The following is a 26,416-nucleotide window of genomic DNA, read 5'->3' as shown; positions in this document are numbered from 1 at the left end:
AGACACAAGCCTGCAGGCGCCCTATAACCCAGGAGACCCAGAGTGAGGTGGGATGTGGAGGCCTGCAGGTGGGCAGCCTGACCACCTTCCCCAAAGGGTAGGTGTTTTTCTTTTTCTGTCTTTCTTTTTTTTTTTTTTTTTTTTTTGTCTTTTTAGGGCCGCACCCATGGCACATGGAGGTTCCCAGGCTAGGGGTCTAATCAGAGCTGTGGCCACCGGGCTATGCCACAGCCACAGCAATGCCAGATCCAAGCCACATCTGCGACCTACACCACAGCTCATGGCAATGCCGGATCCTTAACCCACGAGTGAGGCCAGGGATCGAACCTGCATCCATGTGGATGCTAGTCAGATGTGTTTCTACTGAGCCACCACGGGAACTCGGATAGGTGTTTTTCTCCTGCTGCACCTCTTCCAGGCCTCAGCCCACACTGTGCAAGCAGAAACCTTCCCCCACTCCTCACGGTAAGAGAAAGAGGGCGGAAGAATGAGGCCCGGGACCTGCAAGTGTCACCTTGTCCTGCCTCTTCAGGTGCTTCCAGAGCCTGGGCTGTGCTGCAGGCAGCTCAGGTCAGCACTGGCCAGTCCTAACCCACTGCTCGTAGGAGCCTGAGCTCAGCCTGAGTGGGAGAGTCTCACAAAACTGGCCGCAGCTTTGCAGAAAGTTCTTTTTTTTTTTTTTTTTGGTTGTCTTTTTGACTTTGTTTGAGCTGCTCCCGCAGCATATGGAGGTTCCCAGGCTAGGGGTCTAATGGAGCTGTAGCCACCGGCCTACACCAGAGCCACAGCAACTCGGGATCCGAGCCGCGTCTGCGACCTACACCACAGCTCAGGGCAACGCCGGATCCGAACCCACAACCTCATGGTTCCTAGTCGGATTCGTTAACCACTGCGCCACTACAGGAACTCCCTTTTTTGTTTCTAACTTAGTTGCCCACATTGGCGGAAAAGACCCAGATTTTCACTTTTTTTGACTTCTTTTTTCCTTAAAAACTATAACGACATGGAAAAAGTCTAGCCACGTCCCCAAGTGCAATTGATGAGAGCTGAGTGGGCCCTTCCAAGACCTCAGCTCTCCCAGCCTGTCTGCACACACCCGGCCTCCTGCGTTTCCCACCTGGACCCTGAATGTGGGGACATCTCCCCAGCCAGAGATGGCCAGGCTGTAGGTGCCTCCCTACAGCACACTCTGGGGCAGAGGCCGAGCCCTCCCCTGGCCAAGCTGCCTTCAGCACTTTCTCCAAAAGCTGCAGCGTCTAAACCAGGCCTACTGGAACACCCAAGGCCACCCTCAAACTCCCTGCGCAGGTATCAGGAACTCACACCCAGTGTCCTGGCCTCCCTGTGTCCAGGGTGTTGGCATCAATCAGATCTAGGCAGGCTTAGGGCTTTCCCGTCCCTTCCTTCCAGAATATTTGGAAAGAAATGTAGATTTGATAGATAGTGAGTTTGCTGAAACCAAGGGGCAACCAATTCTAATGACTACCAAATGCGGAGGTGAGGGTGAGTCAATCAATACGTAAGGGAACGATTCCTGGCCACTCACAGGGTGCCAGGGACTGCGCTGGGAGCTGTGAGGGCTCCAGAGGTGACTAAGCCTTCATTCAGCTAAGAGGGCCCCCGAGCTGTCTGGAACTGCCTGAGGGATGGCCTGTTGTACTCAGGGGAGACTGGCTCTGCCAATGGCTCGCTGTGTGACCCTGAGCAAGTCCCTTGCCCTCTCTGGGCCTCGGTCTCTTCACCTACAAAATAAGAGTGATTCTGATCACAGAAGTTTCAGCTCGCCCTAGGGTTCTACAGGTCTAGGAATTACCTAGAATTCCTAAAGAAAATTCTGCTTGACAACCACCATACTGCCCAAAGGAAAAGAGGCCTAAACTCTAACCACCAAAAATCTGTTACTCTGAAACTCACTCTGCATGTTATTCTCTGACCCACGAATCAGCATAACAAAGATGCAATTGTGATGAGTTTGGAGTTAACACTTCCTGGTGGTGAATGGAAGCCCCAGAAGGCTTCCACCTGCAATCTGCCTGAGCTAGCCTGCAGCTGGGGGGTTCCGCCATGGGGCACTGTCATTTATCGCCGTGGCCCCCATGCAACTGGCCACCTTTCCTGTACCCAAGGGCCCTGAAATCCCTGACTCCCAGTTTTAGCCAAGTCACAAGAACATCCCGCTGGTAGAAAACTAAAGCCACAGCAAACACCCCACCCAGAGCTGGGTCAAGCCACGTGCGGAATCCCAGCTCCTAGGAGCATTCCCACACCTGGAAAGGTAGGTTTCTCAAGCCACACCCTCTGGTTAAAAGCAACATAAACATAAAAGAAAGGTGATAGTGCTCAGCAAGGTCTACAAAGGCCAGTCTATCCAGGCCCTCAACCCTCTCCCACGGCCCGCTCTGCTTCCCCCTCCAGGGCCTATAATCTGTACCTACCCTCGCCAGGTTCTTCCCACCACAGGGCCTTTGCATGTGCTATTTCCTCTGCCAGGAATGCTCTTCCTCTGTTCACCAGCTGGCTCTTCCGGGTCCTTCAGCCCTCTCACTTCCCATGTGCCTTCCTCAGGGGGGGCCGCCCCCCACAACCAAAGGGTAGATCCCTCCTCCCCACCCCCCACCCCCCACCTTTTCTTACGGCATTTACCCCTTTCTGACATCGTCTTACCCATGGCTGTCTGGTTTGCTGCTTCCTAGCCCCACAGTATAAGCTCCCTGAGGGCCAGGAGCTTGTCTGTCTTATCCAAGGCCATACCCAGGGCTGTTCTATGGCCAAGGAATTAGGCCCCAAAGTCGGAAAAGCACCTGTTCACACCTCGGCCTCACCATCCACCAGCTGTGCGACCTGGGGGAAGCCACTTGACTTCTCTGACCTCGGTTGCCACAGCTGGAAAATGGAACTCATAAGAGCATCTATCTACCTGCTAGGGGATTGATGAGGATGAAGATAATCGCCAGAACCTCTTAGACCAGAACCTGGGTCGCTCTACTTTCCCTTGAGAGTTCAAAGGATCTCTGATTTTAGTTTTCGCTCAGGCAAAGGGAGAGTCATGGGACCTTGCTTTCCTAACTCATTCTGCGGCTGCAAAGGAGGTGCAGGTATCCTTACCTCCAGGAGCCTTGGGGATGTCCTGGTGGGGAGCAAATCCGCTGCAAAGCACCCCCCACACACACACCTACACAAGGCTTATCATCATTATCACATAGAAATGACAATTATTCGCGCCCTCCTCTATGCTCCCAAAGTACCGCTCCTGCACCACATAACCAAGGTCATTACTTCCTGGAGGAGGGCTATTGCCTCCCAGGTCTGCACCAGGGCAACGGGGCTGCCTTGGGACAGCGCCCCGAGTCCAGGGTCCTGCACGTGCCCCGGGGGACAGCGGTGGCCGGGGCTGGGGTCAGGGGGAGGGCACTCCGTGTCTGTCAGATGAAGATCCTATGGTTTCTGAGAGCCAATTCCTTCTAGAAAGTCACCGGGCCTCTCAACCAAGCTTGGGGTCTCCCCTAAGCATAAAGCTGTCGGGGGCTGGACCGCCACACCTCCAGGCTCTGCTGCCATCCTTGTCGGGGGTGGCCCTGGAAATCCCTGGTGAGGTAGGGCATTAAGTCATTTTCTGATGTGTATGAGGGGCTCAGCTACCGACAGGTGGCTTGGGATTTCTATATAATGGTACTTGGGTTGTTCCGAAGCTGCAGTGCTGTAGCATTTGACGTTTAGAAAGTCAGGTGTCCATTTCAAAGGATGGGGAGGGCACTGGTGGAGAGGAACAGAAGCTAGAGCTCCCCCCTCCCCCAGGTACCTTCAGAAGTCCAGGAATGTCTCATCATCATAATTCCAGGCTGCCTGGGAAAGGGGTCCAGCTCTAAGGGTGGGGAATCCTGTGTTCTGAGGCTGGAAAACCAGTAAGAGGCTGGGAAGGAGATGCCCACGTGCTCCCTGCCTGTTTCTAAGGACAATGCCCTCTCTTGGTCTCCAAGGCACAGAATCTGCTCTTGGATATAAAGCTCTAACCCTACTTCCAGATCCCATGACTGCACATTATTCCAAGATGTACATTTTCCACGCAAGAAAAGCTCCCCACCTGCTCATGGCCCATCCCAAGAACAAGTGCATTATCTTTCTTTATCATCTATGAGGTCCAGGGCCCGCCCAGTGATTAACTTTTTTAGATGCACGCTCCCGTGGCAGGAAACCTGGTGAGGCCGGTGCCCCGGCCGATTCCACAGGGTCTGGCGAATCACAGGCAGGAGGGGCACATCTCCTTGCCAGAAGAAGCCCAAGTCCCTCCGGCTCCTGGCCTCGGTCACCCCGTCGGGTCAGGCGGGGCCATTCATCCTTCTCTTCCTTCCTCATCCCCATGTGGGACAAGGGGAAACGGCAGCATCCTTGCAGTGCCTCCTCTCCGGGCTCAAGTGGCACAGAGTCTGGAACATTCCAGAGCAAGCTGGTGCGCTCGCTCCCCGGGGAAAGCCAGCCTCACCCGCCTCCCCTACCTGAGGCCCTGGGCAGCGATGTCAGACACTAAGTTGGCCCTTTCGAAACTGTGAGCATCCACGTGGCAGAATCCCTACCATCAATATAGCAGCTAAATATTGTAAGACTCCTAACTCCCCCATCTGTGTTTTGCCTCCCAAGAGGGAAAATAGTCTTCACAGACATTCCCTGATCTGGCAGGCAAATTCTAAACCTTACTGGCAACCGCAGGCTTGTTTTCCCAACCAAACAGCTATGGAACCAAAAATTGCTCTGCCTGCGTTATGCTGAGGAGGGAACTAGCCAAACAGCTCAGTCTGGAGGCCCGGCAAGCCCCGGGGCTGCCTCCATCGCTAGAGGAGCCCGGATGCTCAGACGTCCCCCAGCCCCTGCAGGCCCACCCGCCCTTGGCCGCAACTGCGGGTGCACATGGCTCCTTTTCTTAACACGGAATCCACCCACCAAGACACTGATGGAAAATATTCACGACAGTGTGAAATCAACATATTCTAAGGCAAAGAAAGGGGGGGGGGAAACTTCCAACATTTTGGCTGCAGATATATCCTCCTACAAGAATACACGAGGCAGTGGCACCCCTGTGGCCCTGGTCCCCGCCATGGGGCGCACCTGGGCGCCCCAGACCCCCGCTTTCCATTGGATGGTATTTCTCGGCATTTTCCCCAGCCCCTCCCAGTCTTCCTACCGGAACCCTGCACCTGCGCGATTGCTAATAAACCCGATCTGATGATAACTGGGGAAGCCTAATTGATAGGGGCCTTTATCGACTGGCCTTGATGTCTCTCTGAGGTTCTCAACAGCCAAGATTTAAATGTTTCATTTTATTTTTAACTTTCACTTTTCCACATTTCAGCAATGTCAGGCAAAGAGGTATGGTTTTACTATCAGAAAGAATCATGGTGCAGAATAATTTATGACTTCAGCTTGGGCTTTCAGAAAAGCTATTTCAAATCTTCACTTTGATTTGGTTGTATCAAAACTACTCAAAATAACAGCGGCACTTTCTTGGAACCAGAATATGTTAGCAGCACCTCAGGATTCCGAATTGAAGCCTCCTATTTATCCCAGAAGAAAACTTGAGAAAGGAATTAAGCCCCAGAGAGGAAAATAACGTTGTTGTGTTTTTTGGGGTGTTGTTTTTTTTTTTTTCGTGATTCCTTTGTTTCCCCTCCCCGCTCAGCCCCCAAACATACCGGAACCACAAAGGAATGCCTCCCCCGATAGCAAAAGGTCCCGCCCCTGCCCGGCCACCCCTTCACCCAGAGCTCTGAGCAGGGAGGGGGAACCCTACCTGGGTGGAGGGGAGGCTGGGAGGAAGCCCCTGGCCAAGGGGAGTGGGGGGAGAGCAGGCCTCTTTGGTTGGGATTTGTGTTAGGTCAACACGACCAAACAGGAGGAAATGATGTGTGTCCAGGGCAAAGAGTTCTAATATCGGAAGACTTACCTTAGCAGCTTAACTGCATACTTGTCTTAAGGACTGTCAGTCTGGTGAGAAAATACCCCAGAAAGGATGCAGCTGATCCAGGCACTGACAGATTGCCAGAGGGCCGTCCCAGTTCCCTATCACAAAAGGAAATATAGAAAGAAATGATGTAAAGTGAAATGTAACAAATTCACCAAATCACAGCAATATGCAGAGGTCAAGGAAATTCCACTGCAAAGGTTAAAGATGAAATCAAATCCGGTGTATGAGAATGAAAATCTATCCCGATGCAAGGCCACCGGTGACGTGCCGTAGACAAGAAGCTAAATACTGCCTAGCGCTGGGATCTTTCATTTTCATCAGATCAATAAAAGCTTATATTTATCAGGATTCCAAGCAGCTGCCACTTCTGACAACCTCCACTTTATTTTCTCACTCCTTGCGCTGGATCGGGGCAAAGAGGAGAGGAGAAGCCGCTTTTAATGCTATTTACACCTGAAGACACAATTCCATTAAGAGGTCCTGTTTTGTTAAAGAAACAGGGAATGATATGATTACATTGGCAGGAGCGGGAAGTCTCTTTGTTCTTCCCCCCATGTTTTCCCCTTTGCAATCCAGACCCAGCACGAAGATTTCCTGACATGAAGTCCATGTGCGAGCACTTTTTTTGTTCAAACTTACCATTTACAAAGCGAGAAAGGCTCTCTGCTAAAACAGTTACCACTCTAATCATCTGTACAACAATATTTGCGATCAGGCATTCTAAATAGATTATCACCAGTCCATCTGTGTCATTATTGATTTATAAGGCTTTAAGCAGCTTTAGAATGGAAGCTTTCCCACTGAAGGGTTTCTTGTATAAATCAGAGCCGTGCTCAAATATAGCAGCCATCACTCAAGATATTGTTCTTAAAATCCTAACAAGGAGGAGAAAATGATAAATTGCTTGTAATATACTGATCCAAACCGATATGCAAATCTTGTTTTTTAAATATATTACTTGAGTAAAAAGAGGCATCATTAACATATGAATGCTATATGCAAATGCTAGTGACAGAGCAGATGTTGGCGCATGTAATTGACCTATATGTGAATTGCATTAGAACCCTTAACTCTATTAATTCACTACCCAGTAACTAGATATTGTCCAAAAAGTACGTTCTTTGCAACCATATACTGGAAGCAAAGCTGACAGGGTTCCAAGGATTCTGAAACAAGGTCACTGTCACTAGTATTTTGCTGTCATCTGCATTCCCCTTCTTATAGATGACATCATCACGGGGGCCGTGTAAATCGATCGCTTAATAGCATTTAGAAAATACTGCAGTGGGGAACAGGTTATAAAAAAAAAATGCCCCAGTTTTATTCTTTTTCTTGGCAGAAATGTCATACCTCTTAAACTGAGGGTTCGTGCATGAGTACACTCTGAAACACACAGATGCCATTTTATTCCCCGTCTTTATTTTTCCACTTCTTCTCAGAATGACATTAAATTGTATTAAATAGCCTTTTGTCCACAGGGCACAGACCACCCCGCATATGATAATGTATTAATGCCCCACGTTCCAGCCACTGAGCTGAAACATTCTGAGACTTGGAGGATAAGTATGAAGCACCATTGTGTGTATAGCCTGCTAACAACTGTGACACATACTAATAGAAACATACCTAATAAATTACTGCTTTCAGGTCTAGCAAGCTGACATTTCTCTGCAAGGGACAATTTTATATTTGTGGCACAGAACAAAATTGCTTCATATGAAGCCACTGTGGATTAGCATAAAAATTAACACTTAAATTTCAGCTTATTTTCCACCCTCTCCTCCTGCCACAACAATCAATTCCTCTTATAAATCTGATTAGATTTTATGATGCTTATTATTCAGAGCATGTCTCAACACAGCATTCACAGGCTTGAAGACTATTTGTTTAAATAGAAAAAAGAAGCAGATAAATCTATAGGTATTTTTTATTACCCCATTCCCCACCAGTTTCTTTCTCATATTGTAACATCAGTAATTGATTGCACACATTAATTAACATGTAAGGTAGAAATTCTGCATTATGCATGATTTATTTTCCTATCTGGTGAGTAGGTTTGTCTGCTGCCCTTGTGTTTCTAGGACATTGGGCTCGATTCTGGTCCAGACATAAATGCCAATGCTCATTCCCCCTGAAAGTTATTAATGTCAGATATGAAATGAGATTTTTGATTTCACCTGCTTACTAATCCACAAAAGCTGTTTTGAGTGATGCAGGCTTAAACGCCAAAATTTGAAATGATATATTGCTCTATCTGATAACATGCAAATATGTTCATTAGACATAATTTAGCAGGAGAGAACAGCAACACTTTTATAACTAGTCTAGGTCAAAAATGGTTGTTAATTAAACAAGTCATGAAAAATGGCATTACAAGGAGACTGTCCAGCAGACACCAGACTTTCTCTATCAGGATAGCCGCTGATAGGCACCCAGGGCTTTCCGCTAAAACAGAGCAGCTGGGGGGGGGGATCTTTCTGAGCATTTGACATAATCTAAAGCAACGTTAACAAAACTATACCCACATCAAGAGCCTCACATTGATTACGTATTCTTCTTAGATTTTAATGGCAACACACTCTACTTCTCCATTTGAAGATGCGATTTCACTTTCTGTCTTAGTGGCTTAAAGTGATTTATATGGTTGACTCCTTCACAAATAAACCAGAAAAGAAATTAATATTATATCCGGCCATGCTGCTGGCCGCCCTGAGTGTTTATGGCCATGGATTCTAAATCAAGTGGAGCAATATGCAAAAGGAGGGTTGGATGGAGAGGGCAGAGTTGGGGCTGAGGTGCATGGAGAATAAAGGCTAAAGAGAAACGTTTGTGCCCATGGATCTTCCTTGTCCTGTGGTCCTTCTCGAGGGTAGGGTTTGGCAATCAAGGGAACCAGCCGATAGGAAGAACTCGTGATTGGCCATGAGTTGAGATTCAGTGTGGGTGGGGTTCTGATAGACAGCTAAGCCCAGGCATCTGAGCCTGTCCTCTTGGAGAATTCAGAATACCTGGGGGAGGAGAGCACCTCAGCAGTTAAGTACAGTCTAAAGGGGGGCAGGATGAGCTTCCAGCTGGCCACTCACCCCGCCTTCCTGCAGAGAGGGAGGTATTCATAGAGCGGGGAAGGCTGAACACGTCTTCTAGAGCCAACTGGTACCCCATACAGGCTGTATGTGTGAAAGCCCTTTGTCAGTGTTCTGCTTATCGAAAGCATCCTTGCAGCCAGACACTGAAGACACAGTCTGGGAAGCAGGAAAGAGCCATGCAGAATAAGGAAGGTTCAGTGAGAGAGTAAATACCCATCTCAATAAACCGAGAAAGTCCACCTTTAAGGGATGGAAACAACCAATCTATATTCACAGCATCTACTCAGAGCTTGACAGAAAGGTAATTTCTTTTCTTTTTTTTTTCTTATTTTTTTCTAAGGGCTGCACCTGTGCCATATGGAAGCTCCCAGGCTAGGGGTTGAATTGGAGCTGTAGCTGACAACCTACACCACAGCCACAGCAAGCCCAGATCTGAGCCGCATCTGTGACCTACACCACAGCTCCAGGCAACGCCGGATCCTTAACCCACTGAGCGAGGCCAGGGATCGAACCTGCGTCCTCGTGGTTACTAGTTGGGTTTGTTACCACTGAGCCAGGACAGGAACTCCAGGAAAGGTAATTTCTAATCTCACTCATTTGGGGGAGGCAGGGCCTTCCCCAAATATTTTGCGCCCAAGGGAGAAACGTTCTCATTCTGAGCCTGGCTTGCAGGCAATGTGACCACTATTACTAGAAATCCCACCTCATTCTTGATTACGTTTTCAAGTTTATGGAAACTTTAAACATGCTTTCAAATCCAGAATCTCAGAACCAGCACCATAGCATCCTCCTACCCATCCTTCAAGGATATTTTGAAGTTAAACAAACAAACAAACAAACAACAACAACAACAGATGGAAACTCTTCAGTGGAGGAAGAAAAGAACACTAGTTCTGCAGGACCCTTTTTATTCCTACTAAGCCCTTCACCGCATCCTGCCATTGCACGGGTACCCCTCACGCGTTCATCTGGACAGACGGCCCCTGCTTTCCACACCATCCCTCCGCAGCCCCGGTTCCTGGACTCAACACGCTATTGCTTCCCCACAGAGCATCCTGCCAGTTCTCACAACCCAAGAATGACTCGGGGTCACAAGACTTGTTGAGGAGGTCTGGGGGACCCCTGAATCCTCAGGCCACAGGAAGACTTGGGGAGGGAAGACTCCAAGATCCCAGCACACGAGTGACATTTCGATCCCATGGTCACCGTAGATGGGTGCAGCCTGTGCCTCTCATGGACCAACAACACTCCCTCAAGGCCCCTGCACTGTTAATCCAACTTCATGAGCCTCTGCTCTCGACAATGACAAAGATGCCCAGAGTCTACACTGGGTCAGGATTAAACTATTTCACATTTCTCCAGGGAATTTAACTAACTTCAATGGGTTTTATTTGTTGAAAGAATGAAATGAATGAATGAACTAACAAATGCATGCATGAAGAAACAGGTGATTAAGTGAATGAATGCATAAAGTCATGCATGAATAGATGGATGGGGAGGCAGAATCATGATGGAGTTTTTTAAAAGTGACATATGCGTAAATTAATGTGTAAATGCGAAAATCCATATGTAAATGAAAAAATACCTTATGAATGAATGAAGGAATACCCCTGCTCTCTTTTTAATGAACAAACATGTATAATGAGCTCTTGTAGCATGCCCACCTAGCAGGCTGACGAGATAGAAGAGAAAGACGAGTAAGGTAAGGTCTTGTTTATGGTTAAAGTGTCTGGTCGCCTGTCCTTGGCTTCATTCCTGCGTCTCAAAGAACGCAAACACCTAGAAAACCCTATATCCGGACAAAACTTTCCTTAAAAAAGACACAGGCACCCGCATATTCATTGCAGCACTATGCACAATAGCCAAGACATGGAAACAATCCAAATGTCCAGCGACAGATGATTGGATTAGGAAGATGTGGTATATATACACAATGGAATACTACTCAGCCATAAAAAAGAACACAAGAATGCCATTTGCAGCAACACGGATGGAACTAGAGACTCTCATACTGAGTGAAGTAAATCAGAAAGAGAAAGACAAATACTATATGATGTCACTTATATCTGGAATCTAATATATGGCACAAATGAACCTTTCCACAGAAAAAAAAATCATGGACTTGGAGAACAGACTTGTGGTTGTCAAGGGGGAGGGGGAGGGAGTGGGGTGGATGGGAGTTTGGGGTTAATAGACGCAAACTATTGCCTTTGGAATGGATTAGCAATGAGATCCTGCTGTGTAGCACTGGGAACTCTGTCTGGTCACTTATGATGGAGCATGATAATGGGAGAAAAAAGAATGTATACATGTCTGTGTAACTGGGTCATCATGCTGTACAGTAGAAAAATAATGATAATGTATTGGAGAAATTAAAAAAAAAAAACCTATGGGGCAGCCAATGAGATTCTGCACCAACTCTGACAAACTCAGAAGGGAGACAAACATGCCTGTCTCCTATCTGAACTTTCAGGATGAGAGGGCTCAGTCAGGTGTTCCTGACCAGGAGATACCCGGCCTTAGTGCAATCCTGCACCTGCTTGATGGAGGTGGGAGCCACAACCATCAGGAGCACAGATCCTGGACCAGAGCCCAGGAAGACCCAGTACCCAGGAAGCCCCAGTACCCATGGTGAAAATTGGCATCATCACTCGAGCCTCCATTTCTTCATCTTTAGAATGGAGATGACACATCTGAACATCTGAACGTGTGTAGCTCAGGGTCTGAAACCCAGTCACCACTGAGCTATCATCTATCCCTGTCTGGTGTTGCTGGACAGTTCTGTCCTGTGGCTTCCAGGTCCCCTGCCTATAGGGAGCTTGTTCCCAGATGGTCCTTCACCTCTACCAAATGCGCTGGTGGCCAGGCTACTGGAAGCAGAGGTCCTGAACCATAGGAACCCTCATGGCCCCTTTCAAGTGTATCGTTTATTTCTTCTAAACCCCACCAATTTGTCTAAATACAGACATTTCCTATTTAAAATGACTGCAGAGAGTCAATCTTTGCACTTCTTTGCTCTTCTGAGGAATGTGGTTTCCCAGCTACAGAACCAAGAACTTGGTCTAGACCGTGGGTCCTCGGTATTTTCTAGCAGAGTCTTTTTCCAAGGAACTCTTACCACATATGAGCTGAGAAAAGCATTCTCTCATGCCAAAGCTGCAGGGAGGAGGAGCCCCAAGTTCTCCCCTTCTCTTGGCTCCCAGAGTTTCTTCTTGGGGGCCCAGGGGTCCCATGGAAGCCAGTTGGAGAACCATGGGACTGGGGCCATCCCATGGCCAGGAAACTGTTAACACTGTGTTAGCAGGCGTGGAGGCACAGAAATACATGTCCTAGATGCCTGGTGGCCAGCAGGGCCCTATGCCAACCCCAATAGAGTCATCCATACCTGGCCAACCTGGTGTTCACACACAGGACTAGAGAGATGCCTTCCTGCCCTGGTGGTCTTTCAGCCCCAGTTAGCAGCCCATTTCTTTCTTCTGCCTCCAGTCCTGTCACTGATTCCAAGCTAGAGGCCCGTCTCCATGGAGGCAGGTGGATCAGGGCCCCAGCATGACCCCTGAGGAAGACCATATGCTTCCTGGATCTGTAGCTCCTGAGGGTGGATAAAGAGCTGCTGCCTTAGACACATGTCAGGAGAACCACCTAAGGCTCTCCTTTCGACCAACTGGCCATTAGACAGAGTCAGAGGCCATCGCCCAGAGTAAAGACAAGAACTCAGCTGAGGAGTTCCCATCGTGGCTCAGTGGTTAACGAATCCGACTAGGAACCATGAGGTTGTGGGTTTGATACCTGGCCTCACTCAGTGGGTTCAGGAGCCAGTGTTGCCATGAGCTGTGGTGTAGGTCGCAGACACAGCTCGGATGCTGCGTTGCTCTGGCTCTGGCGTAGGCCGGTGGCGACAGCTCTGATTGGACCCCTAGCCTGGGAACCTCCATATGCCAAGGGAATGGCCCTAGAAAAGGCAAAAAACAAAACAAACAAACAAAAAAACCCAAAAAACAAAAAACTCAGCTGAAATTTCTAAATGGGGAGTGACTGCCTTTTCCTTTTTCCTCCTGTCCTAACTAGATAGGTCGGGGACAATGTGGCCCAAATTTTAATCATTTGAGAGCTACCTTCACTTTTCGCCATAGCATGCTTACCATTAACTAGTTAGGAGAGTTCTTGAACTTGATTCACGGATTTCCTTAAATCAATTAATTTCAAATGGAAGTTTTATAGAACATTGCCATAATGCAAAACTAATATTTATTCTCCATCTAAGTATGTAAAATAGATGCCTAACAATATCAAAGAGAAAATGCCCAGCCATGTTGAATCTGAAGGCCCCTCTTAGCATCGGGGGACAGAGTGGGGGCAGGGGAGCTGACTTAGAGGTGAGTGGTTTGGGCTCGAATCCTCATCCACTACATTTCTGTCCATGGACTTGTGCACCCTGTCTGAGCCTCAGTTTCCTCATCGGTAAAATGGGGATGAAAGCAGTACCTACCTCACAAGGTTGTCCCCAGACTTAACTAAATGAAATGAGATGATCAGTCATTAATTAGTTGAATGACACCATGTGGCTGGCACGTGGTTAGCTGTTGCTGTCATGCTAAAAGATAAGCTAGCAGCAGGGGGAGTTGTATAGAGTGGGCCACCTCTTCGGTGTCCCCCACACACTGAACAGAGGAGGGAGGTGACGAGGACAAGGTGACAGGGACAAAGTCGCAGGGCTAGGTGTCCACAGCCCGTCCCCACTCAGTCCTGCCACTAGCTCACCATGCAACCTCAGAGTCTCTTCCCTTCCAACTGTCCAGGGAGGGATGGAACTCAGGGGTCTCCAAGAGACATCCTGGCCCCCGGGGAACTTGAATCCCTGAGTTCAGCCTGGGGAAACAGACAGCCCTCCCCGTCTGCTTCGGCCCAGAAGAGGGACCCACGCAGCTAGGGCTCCTAGGGTGTGGCAGGTGCAGTGGTGGAGGTAATTCACAAGAGCTATCAATTTTTGAGACATAAGGGTCAGTGTTGGCACAAGAGAGGGAACCAGTACGGTGTCTGAGATGGGCTGTGGCCATGTCCAAGTCCCATCACTGGGGACAGGCTGCGAGGATGGGAGACCAGAGGAGAGATAGTCGCAGGCGGGGTTGGGGCCAGGGTGCATTTTGGCACTGACTCCCAGCCCCTGGAATGCACGCCCAGGCTGGGCCTTGCCCTTGCCCTGCCCCCTCCCCATTCCAGGCCCTGACTCACTTCCCCAATGCTTTTTGCTTGTGGCCTTCACAGCAGTCGCATCAACACATTACCTTAAAAAGTACTGAAACAGCGGCACTTCGTAGGAGGCACTTGGGGGTGACCGACCTCGCCTCCTCCCCACACCCAACCCAGTGCCCTGTGGGTAAGACTCTCTCAGGAGCAGACCTCTGCATCGGTCCTGAAGCAGCAGCCAATTTCTCCAAGAAGAGCTTACCGTCTCCTAGGTGGTGTTTTTTTTGTCTTTTTTTTAGCGCCGCACCTGTGGCATAAGGAGGTTCCCAGGCTAGGGGTCGAATCAGAGCTGTAGCCACCTGCCTACACCACAGCCACAGCAAAGTTGGATCTGAGCTGCATCTGCAACCTACACCACAGCTCCCAGCAACGCCAGATCCTTACCCCACTGAGAGAGGCCGCAACCTCATGGTTCCTAGTCAGATTCATTTCCGCTGCTCCACGATGGGAACTCTCCACCATCTCCTAGTTTTTACATCTTAGGATCTGTCTCCAGAAGTTTATCTGTTTCTCAGATACAAATGAAAAAGGCACTTCCTCAAAAACCTGATGGAAGCTATCGGGCTTCTCCAGGGCAGAATCACACATGCATGTTGCGTGCGTGCGTGCGTGCTTGTGTGTGTGTGTGTCTTTTTAGGGCCGCACCTGTGGCATATGGAAGTTCCCAGGCTAGGGGTCAAACCAGGGCTATAGCTGCAGGTCTACACTGCAGCCACAGCAGCCACAGCAACTCAGGATCCAAACCATGTCTGCAAGCTACACCCCAGCTCACGGCAACGCCGGATCCTTAACCTACTGAGCGAGGCCAGGGACCGAACCCGCATCTTCATGGATCCTAGTCAGGTTCGTTATCACTGAGCCACGACAGGAACTGTGCATGTTGGACTTTTAATCCCATTGCCCAAAGGGCCTGGCGTTCCTCCGGGACCCCCAGTCAGCAGGTCTCTGTGCACCTTGCCCCCCCACCATTGGCTCCAGATGGGCACTGAGCCCTCGAGGTAAAGGCCTTCTTGCAGACACCCCCCCCGCCCAATCCCCAGCCACCCCATCCCCCAGGCCCAGCCCCCTCTGCCCTGGGGGAGGAGAAGCTTGTTAATTTCCAGAGTTTGGGGTGGGTCTCACAGAGAGATGCTCGCCCACCCCAGGAATCACTAGGTGTGGCTTCAGGACAAACATCACACACACAGAGGTTCATTTTGTGGGCGTAAACACACGCTCTCTAAAATAGGCAATGTTGAGTCTCTGGTACAAAATGAGGGTCTGAAGCCGGCACTGTTTATAATCAGCTGGATCCCTTGGACTCACAAGCCCTTTTCTCCAGAAACATTCATGTGAAAGGCACTTCCTTAGGAAGGGGGACTTGTCTTACGCCCCGGGCCAGCCAGAATGATGCGACCATAGAAGGGCTTGCCCCGGGGCCCACATCTGTCCCCTGGGGGAGGAGACAGAGCAGACAGACCTAGAGACAGCTGCCCTGGATCCCTCTGAAAAGGATGGCCCAGCACCCACCCTTTGGTGCCCTGGCCACAGCGCTCTGGCCAACCCCCAACCAAATCACCAATTCAGGTGTTTAGGGCTCTACAACCCTCTTTATTAAAACCAACAGCGTAAGGGAACAACCACCAAAAAAATGTTTTTTCTCATTTCTTTCAATTGTTCTGCTTGGCAACTTTATTGCACATTAGTTCAAAATAAGCTGCCAATAAAGTTGGATAAAATTAAACTCATGCTGGAGTTTTTTCCTCAATAATTTTTGCTGGGTTGTTTTTATTTTCAGAAGGATTTGAAATGTGGCATTATCTTAGGTTCAGGATTTCACTGTCTGCGTAGTTACAACTTAACTTCTCCTGAGTTTATGAATTTCAATCTCAGTTCTTTTCAAATGAGTTTGGTTTTACTGTGAGTTCCCTACCAAAGCGGCCTTCATAGCAGTCTGTCTTTTCCTATACAATAAGCACAACATAAAACCAGAATCTTCTATGCTGTAATTAGGCGTAGAAAATTATGTGATTTCTAATTTAACAGAACCTCAGAGCACGGTGCAATCCACCACCCAAAGTCAACATTTGTCTGAATGTACGAGTTCAGGAAAATATTGTTTTTAAAGATAGTATTTGTGCATTGGCCAAAATGATTCCATTTCATAGAGCAAAAATACCAACATCTCGGAGTGAAAAGTAATGCACGGTAGTAATTTGATTATAGTGAAAATCAAACGTTGTGTGTTTGTAAGCAAACAATAGGCATTTTTATGCAACTAAACATTTTTCTGGCCATCTAACTATGATTTATTCATCTATGATGATAAATTTAATCCCATCACCAGCAGATCAATTGCAGGTATAACAGATAAAACCCGAATAAATCATCGTATCACTGTACTGGAAACAGAAACAGCAGATAGAAGGGGAGTTTGGACTTTAAACTGGAGTCTGTTTTCCAGGCCTTCCAAGGACCACTTGCCGGGGAGAAGTTCAGTGTATACATAAAGTCATCTGATCCAAATATGCTAATGATTTTTATTGGTCAAATCTTAAAAGTGAGGTTTATTTTTATGAGTATGCATTAATTAACCCAGCATGTACTATCTTTCAGACTATCTTGCCAGGGACTTTCATTTAAACATGTTTATTGTGAAATGTTTGCATTCTCCACATTTGTGGCCCACACACAGATTATTTCATACTTTCCTTTAGAGCACTTAGGAAAGTTAAAAGGAGTTATTGTTTTTGATTAATGCCATTTTGGGGCGGTTAAAAAAAAAAAGAAAGAAAGAAAGAAAGAAAAAAAAGGGCGTTCCAAATCTTAGCTCTGCATAACTGCTCTGACATTAAAAAAAAAAAAAAAAAAAAAAAAAAAAAACCCTCCAAGTTCTACTGCACAAAGATACGTGGGGGGCTGCTGGGGGTTGATCTGGAGGTGGCCTGCTAAAAGTGAACTTTATTAACTGTGGTGGTGGCATGAGCTCATGTGGCATAGCCATGGCCCCATGTGGCGCAGCCATCAATCACAGAGGGAGTGCCAGCGCGCTCTGGGGCCGGGGCGCGGTGCCCCGCGAATGGAAGTTCTAAGGCCCCGCCTGTCATCTTTTGATGAAGAAAAGGAAATGATTTCACTCAAAAGATATTCCCTCTTGTGTTGTTTTGTTTTAACTGAGTTTGTACTTTCCACCAAACTGGACATATTTATCGAGACTCATAAGTTACTTCGCGATTACCAACATCGCTGCAATCTCAACAAACTATTTTTTTTCTTGCCAATTATCTAAATATCATAACTATAAAATATCTTAAAACATTCTCCCATACTGTAAACATCTTAGCTACAAAGCTTTGAGTGTAAACAGTATGATGCATCAGAATGGTTTTAAGCGATGTTATAAAAACTGCTCTTAAAAACTAAACAAAAATGTAAAGCTTCCATCTGTTTTATGATTTTTCCACTGCTGAACGGCTGCTGTGTGCCAGTTCACTGAACCATGGCTTGCTAAAGAGATGGCTGGGGTCACAGATTGAAAAAACAAAGAGCACGTCTTTAATGGTGGGATTTTTTTTCTCAAGTCTTCCTGACACGGCTGGAAGGGAATGAAGAGCGCGGCAGCGGTGGTGGCGGCGAAGGGACAGAAAACCCACGCACAGGACGCCTGTTGCAAGAGGTACCCATTCTCGGAGAGCCTCACATTTTAGAAAGGATGTCATTTGGGCAATTATCTTAGGTTCTTCAGCGATGGTGTATCTGCAACCACAATACGCTCTTACTTCCTCGCAGAATTTGGGGCCCTGTATATACAAGTTAAAAATAGACAGCAAATTGCACACTGAGATAAAGCATCCAGGCTCACTTTTGCGTACATTTGCAGGTATAAGACAACGAGTGCTGAGAGACTGCCCTTTCTCCGCTGCTCTGAGCCCTGGCCCGGGGCGATGTGAAGATGCCTGAAAAGGTGAAAAGGCTCCCCAAAGAGGTAAGAAAACGGTCCTTCACTCAGGCTTGTCTCTGAGACATTCAGAGGTGACCAGGGGAGGAGACTAAAAGGGACATTGCACAAATCCAGGGCTCAGAGGACACTACACAGAGAGTCAAGGGCCCAGGCTGGGCCCAGTGCAATCTCCCATCAGGGAAGGCATTGCCACCTGGCGGCCTTTCTTACCTGTATCATCTTGTCCCCTGAGGCCACTTCTGACGAATACTAGTGATGACTGGGTTTGGACTTTCTGGGCTGGCCACCTAATCCCTGTTCCCCCAGAGACAGGGCAGTTGGAGGCTGGGGGCTTTTCCAGGTCCTCTAGGAAAGACTCACAGTGAGTGAGACACGGCTCGCCAGTCCCCAGGGCCGGACTTGACTGGGTCTCCCTGTCCCCACAGCTCCCCTTTAGAGAGCGGGCCCCTCTGGAGCTGGGATGGGGCTGGGGGCAGGCTGCCAGGGGCTGTAGGCAGATACAGCTGGGAGTCCACCTGCCTTCCCCAGGGTGACAAATGCACATGGGACCTCCTGGCATAGGGTCATCCAGCTCTCAACTGTGGGATACCCCGGGGTGGGAGTCAGGCTCAGATATCTGGGGAGAAGAGAATACTTAAGGGCTGGAGGTGCCTGAGGGGTCCAACCTGCCTCTAGAAGCAGACCGCCTCCAGGTCCGCAGCCACCACCTATCCACAGGGGCCCGTGGGAGCATGGCAGCTGCACTCCCCACCGCCAACCTCTTCTCCACTCTCCAGGGCATCGGTTCGTCCCACCTGTCACTCTGCGGAGCAGAGGCCTTGCAATGCCACTTGCTCTGAGGGCCACCGTCACCCCAAGGTGGCGACGTCCATCTCTAGGAGTGTCTTGAGGACCCTAACAGGAGGCCTGTCATGGGCCAGGGGCCTCCCAGAATCCGTGGGAAGCCAGTATATCAGAGGGCGGGTCTCTGCCCAGAGGTGAGCAAAGGTGTGTGCCTGCTGATGGTGCGACTAGACAGCCATGGTGCAGGGACCCTTGGGAAGCAGGCCCGAGTCCCCACTCCTGCCCACCGCTCCTCGTGTGCACCCATCGCCACCTGTGCCACGCCCAGCAGACCAGAGACGGAGAGAAAGACCCCTCAGTCGGGCGAGCAGTGGCCCTACCCAGCCCCACATGCTGTTCTGGGACTCCCGTTGCACTGGGGTTCAAGACCCCAGCCCAGATCCCAGACCCCAGACCCCGCCACGTGGGTTGTCAGGTCCCTGCAACCAGAGCCCCAGAGGCCCGAAGAACAACCAGCCCGTGGGCCCTGTCGGCGCTGAGGCAGGCTGGCACGATTCCGTGCACGTTCCAAATTTAAATCTGGGACGTTCCCCCCCTTTTTTCACTGCTCCAGAACACGGGGGAGGCATCTGCCTGGAAACAGCTGTCACCCAAAGGAGGAGGCAGCACATTCGGTCTCCCGCGAGCACCTCCGTCAGAAGCCACACATCAGCCAGGGTTACTTAGCTACGAAGCAGCACAGCCTGGGAGAGGGCCCCTTGTGCCTCGGGGGCCCTGCATTCAGCAACCTGCACTGGGCACCCAGTCCCTGCGTCATCGTGGGGAAACCGAGGCTCAAAGAGGCGGACCCGCGAGCCCAAGATCGCACGACTACTAAAATGACAATCCAGGAATCACAACGGTAAACAGGAAGACCTCACACCTACTAGCACGTGAATAAGGCTCATGGTGGACCGGGCGCCCCTTGCTGCGGCCCAAGTTCAAGTCCTCACAACAACCCTGGGAAATGCTATCAGCACTGCCCTCGAATGAATGCGAGGAGACAGAGCCAGAGGAAGGTCAAGTAACTGGCTCGAAGCTAAGTAACCAGGAAAAGAGCCACAGTTCAATTCAGTGGATTCCCTGGTTCCGTCCTGGAAGCCACCAGGCCACCCTGCCTGCCACCACTGTCACAGCCACCATGGGGGGAAGCAGAGGAGCTCACATTTCTTGAGCTCTTGGCCGGGAGCCCAGCGCCATGCCAAGTTCTTTCTGTTTCATGCATTATAGTATTTAATTTCTATTATTCACGTTATCCCCAATATAGGGACACCAGGAAACTCCGGCTCCGAGACATCGGGCAGTTTTCTGAAGGTCAAACAGGGACCAGCTGCAGCGCAGAGAGCAAACCCGAGCCCCCTACGTGGGGAGACTGGCTGGAGCAGGACGGAACCAGCGCCTTACCCGGGGAGAAGCCCCACCCGGGGCTGTAGCCCCGGCTCCAGCCAGTGTCAGGAATGGGCTTTTCAGAAGAGGAAGCGGGACCAGCACTGGTATGTCACGCTCATCCCAGCGCTGGAGATGCTGTTTGGGATTTGCTGTGGTTGCCAACTCATGTGTACTTCTCACTGAGGCTAATCTCGATTATAATGAGGGTTTATACTAAGTCCAGCGAAGAGGGGGGGGCCAAGCTGAAAGCTACGGTCCACGCAGATGGTGGTGGGAGCTTCTACAAACACTGACCATATTTAGGAGAAGTCAGGAGACGGGGACGCCAGCCGTTCGGCTCAGCAACCCAACTCCATGGGCCAAGCAGCCTCGCCGGGAGCATCCAGCGCCAGCCCTGGCTCCCCTGGCCACGCAGAGCTGCCCAGGCAGGGAGGGGTGGCAGTCAGGGTCCCCTCAGGGTGCTCCAAGTTCAAACGGCAGGAAAAAGGACTCACTTGAAGGCCAAAGGAGAATTACAAAAGGCAACGGTCTGCCCACCATGGAGAAACGCTGGGGTCCTCGGGGGGTGAGCCTCCAAGAGCAAGGCCTAGAAAAGGGGGCCCTCGAAGGCCTTCCCTGAAAACACAGACCATAATGAAAAATGCTGGCAGGTCAGGCTGCACTTTCCTCGAACTAATCACTAATGAAGTTTGGGGTGAGCTATTTTGAAAGCAGCCCACACAGCATAACCACACGCCGTCATCAGCTGCCGTCCTCAAATGCAATTTCATTCATAATTAAATATCAAAAAGCCGCCACCTTAAAATAACATCACAGGTCACAGCTGAACTCTCCAGCCTGGGCCTGCGAATGCTGGCCTCTGCTGACCCTGCCAAGAGGGTCTCTAGCGCTTTCCAGCCACCCACCCTCCCTGCAGCCCCAGGGGGGGCACACCTGCGGTCCCACCTCCAAGTCTTTGCCCATCATACACCCTTCTCTCTCCTCTTTGCCTGCAAGTGCCAGCCAGGATTAGAGGATCAGCTTGAGGAATCTTGAGCCACCTCTCCGAAGAGGCTGAAGCCTGAAGAGTCCTTTGGCCAGGCTCTGAATTTCAATCGCAATTGTTTATACAGTCCCTCTAGCAAACCCTGAACTCGCATCTCTGGCCCCTCCAAACATCACTAGCATTCCGCGAGTAGGTGTCCCATGCATGCGTGCATTCATTCAGCAAATGCTACCTGAGTTCCTACTGCGTGCCAGATGCCAGAGAAACAACAGGACACGATCAGACATGGTCCCCACCCTCCTGGAGGAAAACTCCTTGTAAAGGGACCGGATGAGGAATACACCACCAAAAACGCACTAGATCTTTCCAGCTGGACTGAGTCCCCCAAGGTCAAGCCCTGCCCTACACTCATGTCAGAGCCTAACCCAGCATCAGGCACACTGTCTGCTCAGAATGCATGCTTCTGGGTGGAGTCACCTCTTCCCTGGGCCACCCATGGCTCTGCCTCCAGAATCTGTATTTAGGAGATATTCACTTGGTGGGGACAGACAGAGCTGGGTGGGTGTCACCTTTGAGCCCCATGGTTCTCAGTGCCTGTGGGGTGGCCCGGGGTTGAGCCACGGTGGCAGCAGCTAGAGGGGGCCCCTGCAGGACCAAGGCAGAGAGTAAGCCCACACTCTACTGCCCAGGTGGTTAGTGAACGAGCAGAAACATTTTAAAGGCCACCATCCGTGGGCAGAGCCAGTGATGAAGATGCTGCCATGCACGAAGGTAGACTGGCAGCCACGCAGGAAGGGGTACTTGCAGCCCCTCTGCATGAGCTGGCTGAGGGCAGAACGGACGCCCTAGAGAGCAGGAGCCAAGGGGCCAGGGAGGAGGAGCCCCCGGGCACTGGTGACCAGACACCCCCAGCTCTAACCTTGTGCTTGCTGATGCGAGTCTGGTGCAAGGCTGAACCATACCTTAAAGAGGGACTGGGTGGGACCAGGCTTCCAGAAGCTCCAGAACCTGAGGAGAAGAGGATGCTACACTTGCCAGGCCAGGCCAGGAGGTGCTGGCACTGTCACGGCAGCATCCATCATTGGGATTTAAGACGTAACTGAGCCCCTGACACAGGTTATCTTTTTTTTTTAATTTATTTATTTATTTTACAGCTGCATCTGTGGGATTATGGAAGTTCCTGAGCTAAGAGTCAAATCAGAGCTGCAGTTGAGGCCTACACCGCAGCCACAGCAACGCAGGATCTGAGCCACCTCTGTGGCCTACGCCACAGCTTGCAGCAACAAAGGATCTTTAACCCACTGAACAAGCCCAGGGATTGAACTCACATCCTCACTGACAAAGTCGGGTCCCTAACCCCCTGAGCCACAATGGGAACTCTGACATGTGTTGTTATTATTATTATTTTGAGCACGAGGTCTAATTTATTATGATATAAGTCTGCATTTGTGAATCAGCCAAGCACATACTGTTATTTATAATTTTATAAAACACAGAATAAAAGGGATTAGGAAACCAAATATTGACCCTCTTACTTTTCTGTATATCCTGATACCACATATCTTTTTTTTTGATTCCCACGCCCCTAGGACAAGGGCAAAGAAAGGCTCTGAGAGGACAAGTGACATGTCTAAGGTCCCACTGCTAATGCTGGAACCAGTAATCAGGTCCCGGGTTCTTTCCCACCTGTGCTGAATCCCGCATGCTCTGGCCACACCTGTTGCCTTGTCACCCCCATCTCCCCCCACACCCCCAGTCCCCTCTGCTCTATGAAGATCAGTAAAGGCTGGTCACTGGACTGAAGCCCCTGGAATTCCCACCTTGAATAAAAGCATCCCCACAATCAAGCCACTGGATGATGCTTCCCTGTGGCACCGTCACAGCCACAGTCGGCGCCGTCCACAGGTGACACGACAAGAGCTTCAGAGGGAACCCCGCATCCTCCCCACGGTGGGAGGGGAGACACTCCCCAAGCAGATGTCACAACAGCACACCCTGAGCCCAGTCTTGGCCAAAGCACTGCTATTCTCAGGGTCTTCCTCCCCGTCTAAGCAGGTGAGCCTTTGCGTAGAATGCCAAGGGGAAAAGATGGGTTTCAGGCATTGGAAAGTCCATGCGCCTTGCTGGGGATGCAGCTCATAAGCTTGTATAAACCTCAGTGTCCATCCATCGCCAAGAAATGCACAGCTCTGGGTCCAATCTGGATGCTGGGATTAATACTCAACCTGTCAGAATTATGACTCTTTCTAACATCAGAGGAAGAGAATGTTCTGGAACCCCAAGCACCTGCTTCCCCCTGGCTAAGCTGCTTCGTTTCCTGGTTGCTACCATGCTCAGATGCCTGGCGCTCTCATTGCATTGAAGTTGGGGGTCTGTCACCAATCGGGTCCATCAATAATCAGCAGATCAGCAGCCTGCTTGTGCAGACACTTCTATTTTCAACCTGAAGGGTGGTTTGGGGGTTTCTTTTAAATTTAACTATCCTCATTAAGGATTCATAACACACCAAAAGAGTGATTTTTTAAAAAATCATCTTTGCAGAAAAGGAATATCAGCAAAAATAATCACTATTCCAGGCTCAACAATGAGTCCCTAATGAGGACAGCAGTCATCAGTTAAATAAACATATCATTAGGGTGAAAATGGATGTGTCAACACAGACACGGTCCACTAATTTGTGTGTGCCTGTGTGTGTGAGTGTGTGCGTGTGTGTGGAGGGGGGCTGTCTGTGGTGGGTCTTAGTGGGGTCCGGCTGGGGGAGGGTGTGCCTGCGACCCTTCACAAGTAGGGCTCGCGTGTAGGCCAAGGTCAGGTCAGGCACAGTGGAAGCTACGGATGGAACGAATGCAGAAGGTGGACAAAGGGACATTGCCCAGGGGTCAGGGAGGCCCGCCGCCGTAAGCAGGTGTCACCCAGGAATGATCCAAGAAGCTCCAGATAGAAATAGCATCAGACAAGGGACAAGGCAGATGAAGAAGGGGACGTGCTTATCTAGATGCCGTGTTGGTCTCAGAGGCTAAACTCCACCTGGACCCCCAGTGGGGGCACAGGCTCCCCACCCAGCTCTTTCTCTGGAGATCCACCGAGGAAGGAGGACCCCAGAATCAAGCAGGGGTCCCCTGGCACTCCCAGACATATGCTTGGGGTCCACAGTCCTCTAGAGATGAAACCGGGGCTCTGGCCAGGAAGAGGAGACACATGGAGCATAGACACATGTGCTCTTTCAGCCACGGCTCCTTGAGAACTTCCTGTGCCTCAGGTGCTGTTCTAGATCCCAGGGTTCAGCTCAGAGCAAGATCCACTCGGCCCCTTCCATCAGGGGACTTTAATTTATAGGAGAGAGAGAGAGACAATATTAGGCTAATCATGGGCTGGGATAAAGTGTCACAATGTAAATAAATGGTTGAGGCTCATTGTTAAGCGGGCCTCAAACCATTAGAATTATGACTCTACCCAAAGGGCAGAGAATGTTCTGGAACCCAAGCACGCCCATGTTCCATCATCCCACTGGCTAAGCTGCTGCTTTTCCGGGTTGTTACCATGCTCCGCTGTGTGGAGCTCTCATTTTTCTGAAAGCTGTGGGTCTGTCTCTCTTTGGCATCCTTCGCTCGAGTGGGAGTCAGCAAGCCATGAGGAAAGTGGAGCCACGTCCTGGAAGATGAGAACGAGCTGGGGAGGAGGGTAAAGGTGGGGGAGGGACGACCTGGGCAAAGGACCAGGCTGCTGTCCCATAGTCATGGTCCGAGGGAGCATAGAGTCCCTGCAGGGGGGCCCTGTGTCTACCTCCTGGAAACGAGAGCCTGAGGCCCAGGGTGGCAATGTCACTTCTCTACCTCCCTTTGGTGGGACCTCAAGCCCTTAAACCCGGCCCCTCAATCCCCAGCTGCAAAGGCAAGGGTCTTCGGAGTCCCTCTGATTCGCACCAAGCCCAGAAACCTGCAAAGTCTGTTCTCACAGAGTGAAAGTTGACACAAACTAAGGCCCCTGGAGTTCCCGCTGTGGTGCAATAGGATGGGTCCCTGGGCCTGCCACAGTGCGTTCAAGGATCCAGCCTTGCCTCAGCAGCGTAGGTCACAACTGCGGCTCAGATCTGATCCCTGGCCTGGGACTCCATATGCCTGGGGGTGGCCGAAGCAAAAAAAGAAACACCAAAACGCAAGTCCCAACCAGCCTGTACCCACGTGACCCAAGGAATAGGAAACCAACTACTCAAGAGTGGGCTTCTGCCCCAGTTCTGACACTTCTGTTTTACACCAGCAAATTTATTTTCACATAATAGTATTGGCCACAGACGTCTACAGCATCAGACTTAGTACAATAAATATTTAACATGTGGGCACCCAGAGCCTCGTAGGCAATACATTACCCAAAATGTACCCAACTCAGAAAACTTAGTAGTGGTGCTGCTGAGAGTGATGGGAGTGGCCACAGTAAACAGAGCCAAAGCAATTTTTATTGCGTGCCTACTGTATACCTGGCATGATGCTAAGTATTTTCAAATACGCCGTCTCATTTAAGTCACGATATGATAAAATATCAGCCAAAACTCTTTTTCAAAAAAAATTATTGTGCAGTCCTTTAGTCAGTTCTGCTCAATCGATAGTTTTTGAAAATCAAGTAGCACCGTTCAATAATACCCAAATCAATTTTGATTTTTCTTCAGAAACCTGGTAGAGAAAGTATCTCTCCCGAGTGTAGACCCGGTACGTTAAGTTATGCCCCAGAGCAAAATATCCTGCCACGTAATAAATCTCCATTTTTAAAAAGTGTGTGTTGTAATGGTAATATTGACATGATCCTAAGAACTTAGAGCGGCTCCAAACGGTGCCTCTGCTGCAGCGAAAGAGAGGGGCCTGATAAACTTTTGTCTGCACCATCCCTGGGCCTTCCAAGGTCTGGCCAAAAGACAGCTCAAAAGGGGACTCTTGGAGTTCCCGCCATGGCTCGGCCGTTAATGAACCCTACTAGTATCCCTGAGGACATGGGTTCGA

At 49.9% G+C, this 26,416-nt stretch overlaps 1 protein-coding gene across 5 annotated transcripts in view; it reads right to left on the bottom strand.

Moving 5' to 3' along the window:
- Positions 1–26,416, bottom strand: part of ZNF536 (zinc finger protein 536) — a 482,257-nt gene that overhangs the window by 350,906 nt on the left and 104,935 nt on the right. For all 5 annotated transcript variants that reach the window (XM_021094256.1, XM_021094254.1, XM_021094258.1 and 2 more), the window contains exon 2: positions 5,936–6,051. The gene's annotated coding sequence lies outside the window, so the exon portion shown is untranslated. The remainder of the gene's footprint in view (positions 1–5,935; positions 6,052–26,416) is intronic.

Source organism: Sus scrofa, chromosome 6 (assembly GCF_000003025.6).
Source record: "Sus scrofa isolate TJ Tabasco breed Duroc chromosome 6, Sscrofa11.1, whole genome shotgun sequence".
Lineage (NCBI taxonomy): Eukaryota > Metazoa > Chordata > Mammalia > Artiodactyla > Suidae > Sus > Sus scrofa.
Note: the sequence above shows the minus strand (reverse complement) of the source record. Positions and strands in the feature narration are given on the sequence as shown.